This window comes from Dendrobates tinctorius, unplaced genomic scaffold, assembly GCF_039654945.1.
Source record: "Dendrobates tinctorius isolate UK_male_01 unplaced genomic scaffold, ASM3965494v1 ptg000211l, whole genome shotgun sequence".
NCBI classification, from domain to species: domain Eukaryota; kingdom Metazoa; phylum Chordata; class Amphibia; order Anura; family Dendrobatidae; genus Dendrobates; species Dendrobates tinctorius.
In genome coordinates this window covers 4,924,311-4,936,778 of record NW_027361878.1, presented here as the reverse complement: position 1 = coordinate 4,936,778, position 12,468 = coordinate 4,924,311, and the positions used below count along the sequence as shown (strand labels likewise).

Here is a 12,468-nt window from a genome sequence, read left to right as displayed (position 1 = left end):
CCCGGTCTGTGGCCCTGGGGCTCCATGGCAAAAAGGAGGATGAATGAACAATGAAATAAAGTTTATGAATAGTTCGTGACGCCACCTGTGGTGTTCGGCAAATGAAGTGTTAGACCGACGCTGCATGCAGGTCCTCTGAGACTGGTGGTGGGTTGCAGCCAAGATGGTGAAGCTCCCCACAGATGGAGCTGTAGTCCCAGGGCAGTGCAGATGTAGAAACGGAGGAGAGGCACAGGCGGTGTAGAGGCTGGTGCCCAGATGTAGTAGTGCGGGGTGTAGTGATGCGGGAATAAGTGGAGGACACCAGGGCATATAGTTCCAAAGCTTTACTCACAGTCTGCAGCTCGCACAGATGCCTGCCTCCGTGCTGTGTCCTCCGGGTCCTGGGCTCAGTCAACCTCCAGGCAAGATAGGTTGCTCCCTTCCAACACTCCGCCAACATGTACCTTTCTGAACGTCTCCTCTATAGCGCCTTTAAGTGAAGTACTCCTAGTAGTGAGTTACACTGGAGTGCCTCCTGACAGATGTTCCCAAGAACTCTACTTGTACGGCAGACAGCTGTAGCCTGCTTCGGGGACTCCTTACTCCTGAGTCCCGGCTCACTATCCAAGTTACTGTTGTCCCCAAGTCTTAGATGGGAGTAGTGCATTTACAGCCCACTACTCCACCGGTGTCTGCTGCAGGACCATTAGTGTCCATACAACCTCAGGGACCGGGCCCTGGCCTTGCGCTTAGAACTTCTAGGCAGGGTTCTTCCTCCAACTCACGTCCTCTCTGTTCCCTTTTACTCCTTCATTCCGTACTAATCCCTCTCTCTCATAGAAGGTCAGGTTTCAGTCCAATGTCTTTCTCCTTCTTTCCTTTCCTGTGCCAGCTGGCTCACATCACTGAGGCAGCTGCAGCACTCCTTCCTCCATCCCTCTTCCAGGGATCCTCACTCCTCTCTGAGAGACTCTCTCACTCACTGACTGACTGACCACCTAAACCTTCCCGATCTTTATGTATTCTAAACTCCACCCGCCTCCCAGCACGTTTCGTGTTCCAAGCAGGGAACCACCAAAGGTGCTCTGCTACTCTCTAAGCAAGGAGCTGCAATGTGGCTTTGCTGAACTACCATGTTGTGTGGGATGCGAGTGTTGGAGCGTGGTTAGGAGTTCCCACCTTACCTGGATTGTGGGGCACCACACCTCAGGAGGAGGTGCAGTACCTCTGTGGCGACTGAAGCCTCAGGGGCGCCACAAGTGCATGGTGGTTAAATGCCTAAGCATGCTACTGGTATTCAAATTTCTCTGATTTTTCCCTCGGCTAAAGGTCTTTGCACATTTCTTACAGATAATCTTTGCCTGATCATTAGGATTTTGTTCAAAAAAGTGCCACACTGCACTCTTCCTACTATGGAAGACATTTTGAGGCCTTGCACGCTGTGCTAATTTGACCGTCTGGCCTAGCTGTCCTGCAACTCTTTAGGTTGTTGTAACCCGTGTTTGGACTGCTCCGGGCCTGCCAGATAACAGCTGTTGCGATGTCGATGCCTGCTGCGGATGCTCCCCCTCCTCTCTGAGCTATTGGCAGCGGCACCCTCTATCCCCAATGCCAATCTGGGTCAACAACTGGGTCATCCATCACCTCCTCTTCAATGTCATGTGCACCTTCCTCTGTGTCACCATGTAAGGTGGTATAGTATGCGGGAAGGGGCACCTGAGTTTCATCAGTGTCAGATTCTGGCTGAGTACACTGCGAGGACAATGTAGTGCTCTGAGTGAATGTACCAGCAGATAAATCTAGCAGTGGCTGTGCATCAGTGCACTCCATGTCAGATTCTTCTTGGACTGGGTAATTCACAATTTGACTTGATAACCCAGGCATGGTATGTGAAAAGAGCTTCATGGAGTAATCTGTAGTGTGGCCTGCCGCATCCTTTCCTTTTGGTAGGGGTGAAGGACACAATGAAAGGTTTGGTTCCTGACCAGGAGCCTCCAATGACGACTCAGTGCTTTTATTTTTTGAAAGTTCAGAAGAGGAGGCGATAGAGCTGGAGGCTGTGTCAGCAATGTAAGCCAAAACTTGTTCCTGAAGCTCCGGCTTTAAAAGCGGTTTACCTACTCCCAGAAAAGGGAGCCTTCGAGGCCTTGTGGAGCCAGACGATGATGCAGACTCAACACCTCCTGCATTAGGTGCTATTGTGCTTTTGCCACTACCAGCCGATCCACCACCACCACCAACACCATCATTACCAGCTGGCAACCCACGCCCACTTCCACGGCCTCTTCCAACACACTTCCTCATTTTTGGGAAAATGTACACAAAATACCACCAGCAATATGGTACTGTAAAACAAGGTACAAGGTGTATATAGTATTGGGGAGCCATCTTACTTCTGCTGATCTCAGAATAGGGAGAGCTGCTGATGATGATGATTCTGTAGGGAGAGCGTTAGGCAGGAAAGAAGATACGAAAAACTGCTTCTGCTGCTAGCGATTTTGCCTGTACAACACACCAGTTAGTGTGCAGTGCAAGGGGAGGCTATATTTTGGTGCATTAGCTCTGTTGGTTATTAGGCTGCCTTATAAGGCTCCCTGATAGCTGCATTTCTGTTTCACACTGCTGTGCAAACTGCTTTTTTAAAAGCAAAAATACTTTTCATCCTCTTTTTTGCCAAGTTACCAAGCGTTCATTTTTCCACACTTTTGTGTGCAGCAGTCCTGCTTATTAGGCTGCCTGCTGCCATACTTGGGACTGAGAGCATCATTGTCAGCTTGCTAAAATCTCTAGGGAGATTCAAATTCTCCCCAGTCCTATATAGACATTTTATACACCATCCAATTTCAGCCTGTTATATTGAGGTGTAATCTACACTGGGCCTGAGATATTAGTTCAGTGTCCTCAAGTCTGTAGGGAGATTCAAATTCTCCCCAGTCCTATATAGACATTTTATACACCATCCAATTTCAGCCTGTTATATTGAGGTGTAATCTACACTGGGCCTGAGATATTAGTTCAGTGTCCTCAAGCCTGTATTGAGATTCAAATTCTCCCCAGTCCTATATAGACATTTTATACACCATCCAATTTCAGCCTGTTATATTGAGGTGTAATCTACACTGGGCCTGAGATAATAGTTCAGCGTCCTCAAGTCTGTAGGGAGATTCTAATTCTCCCCAGTCCTATATAGACATTCTATACACCATCCAATTTCAGCCTGTTATATTGAGGTGTAATCTACACTGGTCCTGAGATAATAGCAGCAGCTCTCCCTATTCTGAGATCAGCAGAAATAACATGGCGGTCGGCGTGCACGCCCTTTTATAGCCCCTGTGACGCCACACAAAGCAAGCCAATCACTTGCATGCCCTTCTCAAACATGGTGGTGACCGATGCCTATGTCATTGCGTTGCCCACAGTGTACGTCCCCCATCACTGGCTGAAAAAGGGCGCTGAAGCATCATTTAAAATGCGACTTTGGCGCCATGGTCGCCGACCTCAAGCTATGGTAGGGTTTCGTTTCATGAAACCCGACTTTTACGAAAGTCGGCGACTTTTGAAATTGACCGACCCGTTTCGCTTAGCTCTACAACCGGGAAAACACTCACGTCTAGTGGCTTTAGGAGGTGGCTCACTAGAATCAGCTGCATTTTCCTCCAAGCTGTCCTTTAAGGGGACACTTGAGTTTGGTTCTTCCACTCTGGTGGGGGAGGTTTGCGTGGATTCCGGAGTGGAGGGCAATTTTATGTCATCTGCCTTCGCTCAACGACACGCGATACCCCTCGTTATGGTTTCTAAACCAGTCAATGTCAGAATGGTGAATGGCACGACTCTGCCCTCACAATTACCCACCAGACTGCCCCATTGATACTCTCGGTGTCTCCATCTCATTAGGAGATGATAACCCTCCTTGTCTTGCCCGAGGGTATCGACCAGGTCCTTCTAGGGGTCCCCTGGTTGCGGTATCATTCTTCCCATATAGAGTGGTCCTCGGGGAGAATTCTTGGTTGGAGTAAATCATGTGAGGGTAGATGTTTGACGGAGTGCATCCAGGTTGCCTCCACCGAGGTCCCCACAGATCTTCCCTCGCTCCCCAAACACTATCGACAGTATGCAGATGTGTTCTCCAAAAAGGCAGCGGAAACCCTTCCACTGCATCGCCCCTATGACTGTCCTATTGACTTCTTACCGGGTGCCGAGCCTTCCCGGGGTCGAGTCTACCCCTTATATCTCCCAGAGACAGAGGCCATGTCTCAGTACATCAGGGAGAATCTGGCAAGAGGATTCATTAGGAAGTCAGTGTCACCATCAGGGGCGGGATTCTTCTTTGTCCAGAAGAAGAATGGAGAACTGCGTCCCTGCATCGATTATAGGGGTCTTAATGCTATCACCATTAAGAACAAGTATCCTCTGCCCCTGATATCGGAACTGTTCAATAGATTACAGGGAGCGAGAGTTTTCACCAAATTAGATCTGCGGGGGGGCCTATAACCTGATATGCATCTGTGAGGGGGATGAATAGAAGACGGCATTTAACACCAGGGATGGCCATTATGAGTATCTGGTCATGCCCTTTGGTCTTTGTAATACGCCGGCCATCTTCCAGGACTTTGTCAATGATATCTTTCGGGATATGCTTTCCACTTTAGTGGCTGTCTATCTGGATGACATCCTCATCTTCTCTCGAGATATGGACTCCCATATGCAAAGTCTTCGACCGCTTGCGAGCTAACTCACTCTACGCCAAGTTGGAGAAGTGCCTGTTTGAGCAGGAGTGCTTGCCTTTCCTGGGCTATATTATCTCTGCCCAGGGTTTAGCTATGGATCCTGTTAAACTGCAGGCGGTAATGGACTGGCAGGAACCCCACTCCCTTAAAGCGGTGCAGCACTTTCTGGGGTTCGTGAACTACTACCACCAGTTCATTCCCCACTTCTCCACCTTGGTAGCTCCCTTAGTTGCCCTCACCAAGAAGGGAGCAAACCCCAAGTTATGGTCAGAACAGGTATCCAAGGCCTTTTCCTCTATCAAGTCCCACTTTGCTAGCGCTCCCATTCTACATCGTTCCGATGTAGATAAGCCATTCATCTTGGAGGTGGATGCCTCTTCCGTCGGTGCTGGAGCGGTCCTCTTCCGGAAGGATGCTCAGGGTTGGAAGCACCCTTGCTTCTTCTATTAAAAGACCTTTTCACCGACAGAGAGGAACTATTCCATTGAGGATAGGGAGTTGCTAGCCATGAAATTGGCCTTCTCGGAGTGAAGACACCTCCTGGAAGTGGCTCGGTTCCCTTTCCAGTTGCTCAACGATCATAAGAACTTGGTATACCTACAGACAGCCCAGCGGCTGAATTCTCGCCAGGCCAGATGGTCCCTTTTCTTCTCCCGGTTCCACTTCACCCTTCATTTCCTTTCCAGTGAGAAGAACGTCCGGGCCGATGCTCTCGCTCTGTAGTGTCAACAAAGGAGGAGGATGAGCAGCCTCGGCTAATTGTCCCTTCTGAGAGCCGGAGGACCGTCGCTCTGGTCGCCCTCGAGTGAGTACCTCCAGGCAAGACTTTTGTTCCTGCCCTTCTGCAACCGGAGGTTCTCTCTTGGGCTCACACGTCCAGGGTGGGTGGACACTTTGGGACAACGCGGTATCTGAGCTCCTGGCGAGGACGTACTGGTGGCCGCATATGGCCCATGACGTCGGAGACTATATTCTGGTGTGCATCTCCTGCGCCAAGAATAGGTCTCCTCGGCAACGGCCTACTGGGCTGCTTTACCCCTTACTGGTGGCAGACAGGCCCTGAGAGATGGTCGGTATGGACTTTGTGGTGGGCCTACCCAAGTCCAGCGGCAGCACGGTTATCTAGGTCGTCACTGACCATTTCTTCAAAATGGTGCACCCGGTGCCTCTCTCTCAGCTACCTTCTGCATGGGGCCTGGAAGCGCTGTTCATCAAACACGTCTTCTGCCTACACAGCATGCCGGACAAGATCGTCAGTAACCGGGGTCCCCAGTTTGCATCTTGGTTTTGGGGAGAACTCTGTCGCTTGCTCAGCATTGAGCTGAATCTCTCCTCAGCCTATCATCCTAAGACGAACGGGTTGGCAGAGGGGGCCAATCAGACCCTGGTCACATACCTACGACATTTTGTCTCAGCCAGACAGAATAACTGGGCTTCCTTGCTGCCGTGGGCGGAGTTTGCCTTGAACAACGCTGTGGCCGATTCCACCGGTCAGACCCCATTCCACCTTAATTTCTGCCAGCATCCGCGTGTCCCTGTGCCCATGCCCGTGTCCTCCACCGACTCTAGGGTGGCAGACTGGGCGGTGGAGGCACGTGATATTTGGAACCGCACCCAGTATGCCATCCGGGCCTCCAAGAAGAGAATGAGGGCCTCCGTGGACGCACCCCGGCGCCCTGCTCCGACCTTGGCCCTGGCGACTTAGTGTGGCTCTCCGCCCGTAATATCAGGCTGCGAGTCGAGTCCACTAAGTTCGCTCCTCGCTATATATTGGTCCTTTCAAAGTCCTCGAACAGGTTAACCCTGTGGTCTACTGTCTGACTCTTCCTCCACACCTGGGTATCACTGACACCTTCCAAGTGTCCCTCCTTAAGCCTGGTCACATGTCCCGGTTTTTGGAGTCACCTACCGGGACTTCAAGCTTGTCCTCGGACGAGTACGAGGTGAACGCCATCGTGGGGTACAAGGTGGTACAGGGCAAAAGATATTATCTAGTGGACTGGAAGTGTCATGGCCCTGAGGATAGGACCTGGGAACCTGTGGAGAATATTCGTGCTCCCTTGCTCATTGCGGCCTTTGAGCATAGCAAGTCACAGGGGGGAGGGGGCCCTAGGAGGGGGGTAATGTTAGGCGTCGGGTTCCTGCCTCTGCACAGGAGGAATCGCGACCCTTGCCTTCTGCGGTCTCCCATTCCTCTCCAGCTGCAGAGAAGCCTGCTCAGCAAAGAAGTCGTTGCTGGCGTCTTGCTCAGTCTAATACTGTTGGCTTGTTTACTGCTGCCAATCAGGGTTCAGCTATAGTAACCTGCAATAGCCAGCAGCGAGCAGCTCTTGAGACTAAGTCCTTCTTTCGGCCCACTGAGCATGCCCGTGGGAAGTCCTCTCATTGGAGGTCTGAGGTCACATGCTCAGATCCTATTGCTGCTCCAATTGGAATACTAGGAAGGTCCCGGAAGGATGCCGCTATAAAAGAGTCGCATGACCGCACGGCCATGCGCTAGTATAGGCAGTAATTGGTAGTGATGTGTGTGATGATGGATGCTTGTGAACAGCTGAATTACTCATTATGATACCCCTTCCTTTTGATACGCATGTTGGTAAGGTATAGAGTCCTGAGTCAGCGCCGAGTTGTGACACTGCCTGGCGCCGCAGTGCTCCCAGCTCCTCACACATGCTAGCACCAGAGTGCACCACTCTACCTACGGCACTACGCTACTGCATGTACTGCCGTGCGTGTCCTATGCGCTTTCCAGTCCTGATCTTAGGCTGGTTAGTGGTGTCCGTCAGAGCTGCTCTGTACACACATAGTGCGGTAAGCAATATGCAGCTGCACCCTGTGACTGTTAACAGGGCACAGCATTCTATAGGTGTCTGTCCACGCATCACTGTTGCGGTGCTGAGCACTAGTGGGACTAGAGGGGCTCTAACCCTGTGTCCTTTGGGCAGAGTCCTGTGTCTTAGCTCTAGCACTCTGCTACCGAGTCCTGTGAGGATAAACAGGCTCTCACACTTGTTCCAGCGGCTCAGTGAGGTAACTGAGTTCGACCCTGTACACACCGGGTCTGCAGTTAACTCGCCGGCATCTAATTAGCACTCCGCCATTACCAAGCAGCAGTTAACATCTCTGCATTGTGCACCCCGGGCTGCGAACGCACCTCTACGCCATCTTATTTGTTGCGTTCCGCAAGCCCATAACACATAGGTTACAAATAGAGTTGAGCGAAACGGGTCGGTCAATTTCAAAGTCGCCGACTTTCGCAAAAGTCGGGTTTCATGAAACGAAACCCAACCATAGCGTGTGGTCGGCCATGAAGTTGCCTAATGATCAGGCAAAGGTTATCTGTAAGAAGTGCGCAAACACCTTTAGCCGAGGGAAAAATATGAGAAATTTGAATACCAGTTGCATGCTTAGACATTTAACCACCATGCACTTGCAAGCGTGGACGGACTACCAAACCTCACGTACCACATGTGCAACTGCTCCCAATGAAGGTATTCAGCAACGCTACATTGTTTCCCCCACAGTAAGCCCATCGGTTAGCACACCACCAGCAGCAAATGTTGAGGTGTCGTCGCAAGGTCAAAGCAGTCAGGGAATCACAATGTTATTGCTACGAAAGACTGAATCTAGGCCATCAGAAAGAACACCAACTCCATCAACATCATCAACCCTCTCTCCGTCCGCCATGTCCACCGCTAGTTCCACCATATGCAGCTCTCAAGTCCAGCTCACCCTACCAGAGACTATGAGTAGGACAAGAAAGTACTCATCCTCTCATCTGCATACACTGGGTTTGAACGCCGACATTGCCAAACTAATCTCGTTAGAGATGATGCCCTACCGGTTGGTTGAAAGCGAAGCTTTCCGCGAACTCATGGCCTACGCAGTACCACGCTATGACCTACCCAGTCGGCACTTCTTTTCTCGCAAAGCCATCCCAGCCTTCCACCTTCATGTGAAAGACCGCATTGTCCATGCACTCAAGCAATCAGTGAGTGGAAAGGTGCACTTCACAACAGATGCATGGTCCAGTAGGCATGGCCAGAGCCGTTACGTGTCCATCACTGCGCACTGGGTTAATGTGGTGGATGCAGGGTCCACAGGAGACAGCGGCGGTGGGACAGTGCTGCCTAGCCCACGATATAGGAAACAATTGGCTGTAGGCGTTCGACCCTCCTCCTCCTCCTCCTCCAGAAGCAAAAGCTCGCCCACAGAGCGCAGTTGCACGAGCACTCCATCCGCAGCTGCCAGTGTTGCACACTCGGTGTCCCACTATCGAACAGCTAGTGGTAAGCGTCAGCAGGCTGTGCTGAAGATGATGTGTTTGGGCGACAGACACACCGCGGAGGTACTGGCCGACTACTTGAAGTGATAAACTGAGTCATGGCTGGGCAGTCTACATCTTGAGGCAGGCAAGGTATTGATAACGGACGGAATTTTGTGGCAGCCATAGCCCTTTCAAAACTCAGACACATACCTTGCCTGGCTCACACCTTGAACCTGGTGGTGCAGTGCTTCCTCAATAATTATCCGGAGTTAACAGGCCTGCTTCAGAAGGTCCAAAGACTGTTCTCGCCCATCCGCCGGTCGCCCGTACACTCCAGTCGTGTGCAGAAGCTGCAGCGATTGCTCCAACTTCCCAAGCACCGCCTAATTATCGACGTTGCAACAAGGTGGAACTCCACCCTGCACATGGTTGAGAGTCTGAGCGAACAGAGGCAGGCTGTAATGCATTTGTGGGAGGATGCACGGCCAGGCACTTTGAGGGCAGACATGGAGTTGTCGGGTGTGCAGTGGTCGAAGCTGAAAAACCTCTGTAAAGTCCTTCAGTGTTTTGAGGAATGCACACGACTGGTAAGCGCAGACGACGCCATCATAAGCATGAGCATCCCACTTATGCATCTGCTCATGCAAACTTTGCCGCACATTATGGAGCAGGCGTCTGCAGCCGAGGAGGATGAGGAAGAGGAGGAGGGAAGCCTTGATGACAGTCAGCCATTGTCTGCTCTGGGACCTCTCCTGGACGAGGTGGAGGAAGAAGAGGAAGAGGAGGAGGAGGATGATGATGGGGATCATTATTTAGGGGAGGAGGATGCTTCTCGTGGGGCAAGAGAAAATGTTGGCGTGGCAAGGTCAGGTACAGGGTTTGTGCATGACTGGAGGCATGTGGATTTGCCAGAAAGTGCTCCTCTACCCAGCACTCGCAGTGCATCATTGACACCTGGAACATTGGCCAACATATCAGATTATGCCTTGCAGATCCTAAAAAGGGACTCCCGCATTGCCAAAATGATGAACGATGACGACTACTGGTTGGCCAGCATCCTGGATCCACGCTATAAAGGCAAATTCAAAAACATCATGCCACAGGAGAACCTTGACCTAACAAACAAGCAACCCTGGTAAACCGTTTGTTTGAGGCATTCCCAGCACACAGCAGCGGTGATGGTTCTCCAACGAGCCGTAGGGGGAAACATGGAAGAGGTGTTCGTGGTGCACACATCAGAAGTGGCGTTGGAGACAGGGGTTTCATGACCATGTTGTGGACTGATTTTTCAAGTCCCACTCACATGACTGGTAATACTGCATCGATTGAAAGTGACAGGAGACAGCAGTTGTCAACTATGGTTGCAAACTACTTCTCGTCCCACATCGAAGTTCTCCCTCACAGGTCATTCCCCTTTGACTATTGGGCCTCTAAACTGGACGCCTGGCCTGAATTAGCACAATATGCCTTACAGGAGCTCGCTTGCCCTGCTGCTAGTGTGCTATCGGAAAGAGTCTTCAGTGCTGCTGGCTCAATCCTGACAGAAAAAAGGACCCATCTGTCGACCCAAAATGTTGATGATCTAACCTTCATTAAGATGAACCATGCATGGGTTTCAATGGATTTTGTCCCACCTTCCCCTGATGACACATAGGTTGCCAGAAAAATGGCTCGCTTTTGTCCTCCTCTTCCTCGGACTTCTCCAATTCCTCCATTTGCAGCTGCTGAATGTCCAACATCAACATATGCCATTTTTTAAACCTCCCTAACTGGGCTGCCTCCCCCCCATGGCCGGGGTCACCACCTTGAGCACGCAACCGTGCTAGTGCCATTGCCCTGGACAGGTGGGTGAGCCGACTCTTGGACGCCGGCACTGGCACAGGGTCCCTCATAGTGCAATCAAGTGTCTCTGACGATGGGGGTGCACACCCGCTGTCAGACACACCGGCGTACTATGAAGGGCCCAGTGCCAGTACCGACGCCCATGAGTGGGCCCCCCTTGCTTGGGCAGGGCCCCAGCATTTGCAATATTTACCTCTCCTTGCTCCTCCGCTGTGTAGTCTGGGCTGTCAAATCCTTCCCTGGGACTGTCACTACAAATTTGGTGAACTGATAGATGATGGTTAAGATGTAGCTATGCCCTGTCCTGCTGGCCGGGCTCTAGCTTCAGATGATCAATGGCTTCCATTTCTTATTGGCTTCGACTCACAATGAGATGCAGTGGTGGTTTATCATCAGCTTTCACAGTTTTCCTACTCACAGATGTGTGACATTCCTGCCCACGTTTTTAAATGTGCCCTCTCATGCCAATCCAATGGAATCGCCTACAGCCTGTGGCTTCTGTTTTTGCACTCCAAAGTTACCTGACCGATCATGATAGGCAGTGAGGACCATGTCTACATCTCTCCCTGTGATCAAAATTTGATGGAGATGAGTAACGGTGATGGGATCAACGGTACTGCGATACAGCAACCCTTTCTTCACAAAGAACTGTTTTCGCTGTCTCCACACACAAAGTAATTGAGGGTCAGCATCGCCTCTGAGAACTCTCCAGGGAGTTTTTCCCCTGATTAGTAATTCCTAAATTTCTGCAATCACTCGACTTTATGTCTGTACTTTTATCCATCTCGCTTCCTCTTGCGGAGAGTCTGGACTGTCTTACTGAGACAGAAATATATATGAAGATTTAAAAACACCCCAACAGTGTATACGGGTGTACGCTTCAAAACATTTCCTTTTTTCTACTTTTTAGATTGTTGTCTAATCCATATTGAGGCTGTGAGTGTCTTTGTCAGACTCCGGAAATAAACACGGAGATTTTAAATGTTTTATCTATGCTATATATACCTGTTATCCGGTGATACTGTACCCTTTCTCAACTTTCTGCAATCTTGTCGAATCCATAATGGGTCTGAGACCGTCTGAGTCTGCCTCCTGATTACAGATGAATGGTGTTTGAGTGGAACTGTTGGCCAAGGTCAAATTCTAGCTGTTTTGGGCGGTGTTAGATCCATTCGTCGAACTACAACACTTTGATTAAAATGCGGCTGTTCGAGTTTCCGTTCGAGAACGTTTCGTTAAACAAAAGCGTGTCTTATTTTCACATTAATAATGGTTTTCAATGATAATAGACAGTTTTAGGGCATAGTTGCGGTGTCTGGTAGCCAGCGGTGTAGTACACCTGTGAAGGAGCTACACCGTGTGTGTTTCTAATAATTTTTTACCGCATATTGTCATGAAAATCCTTTTGGGCCTAGTAACTGTGTCTGCTACTCAGAAGAGGAGCCCACCCGTGAACCGAGCTCTGCCGCCTTTTTATGAAAGAACCAGTTTTTGACTGCATTTACACCACTTAATACTTTGGGCCTAGTAACTGTGTATGCTACTCAGCAGAGGAGCCCACCCGTGAACCAAGCTATGCCACCTGTTTATGTAAGAACTGCGTGCTACTCAGCAGAGGAGCCCAGCTGTTAAGCAAGCTACAGCACCTGT

The 12,468-nt window shown here is 50.4% G+C and overlaps 1 protein-coding gene across 1 annotated transcript in view; it reads left to right on the top strand.

Moving 5' to 3' along the window:
- The window catches only part of LOC141058203 (mucin-5B-like), a 90,150-nt gene that overhangs the window by 43,192 nt on the left and 34,490 nt on the right, over positions 1 to 12,468 (top strand). The gene's annotated exons all lie outside the window — the stretch shown is intronic.